This window comes from Propithecus coquereli, unplaced genomic scaffold, assembly GCF_000956105.1.
Source record: "Propithecus coquereli isolate 6110/MARCELLA unplaced genomic scaffold, Pcoq_1.0 Scaffold274, whole genome shotgun sequence".
In the NCBI taxonomy this organism is placed as follows: domain Eukaryota; kingdom Metazoa; phylum Chordata; class Mammalia; order Primates; family Indriidae; genus Propithecus; species Propithecus coquereli.
Genome location: NW_012148330.1, coordinates 810,766 through 811,234, shown reverse-complemented (window position 1 = coordinate 811,234; position 469 = coordinate 810,766).

The following is a 469-nucleotide window of genomic DNA, read 5'->3' as shown; positions in this document are numbered from 1 at the left end:
TCTAAGCTAATTTCCCCACATTACATACACACACTCTAGCATAACAGAGGCGAAATGAAACAGGTGGATGAGAATTTCTAGAAGATTACTCTGGTGGGGGCCACAGCTCAGATTTTAGACACTTTTGACTTCTAGGGGGAAGGGGGAGCTTGAACCAGAGTGATGGCAATGATGATGAATATAGCCAGATACCCAACATAAAAAAGTCTCTGATATACAATAAAAAGATACTTGTTTCCAGAAATAACCTTAGATGTCAACGCTCTCTAGAATCTGAGTTTTGATATCTCACGTCCCCAAAAAAATGGAAAAGAAAAATTTCATGGAACAGAGAGGCAGAAATACAAACAAATGATATACACTAGAATAGGTTTGGGAAGTCAGAGTGCCTGCCGCCTACCTACCTTTTCTCCTCGCCCTCTGAAATGTATATGCCCTAAGATTAATATGAGTATGGGAAGAAACATGG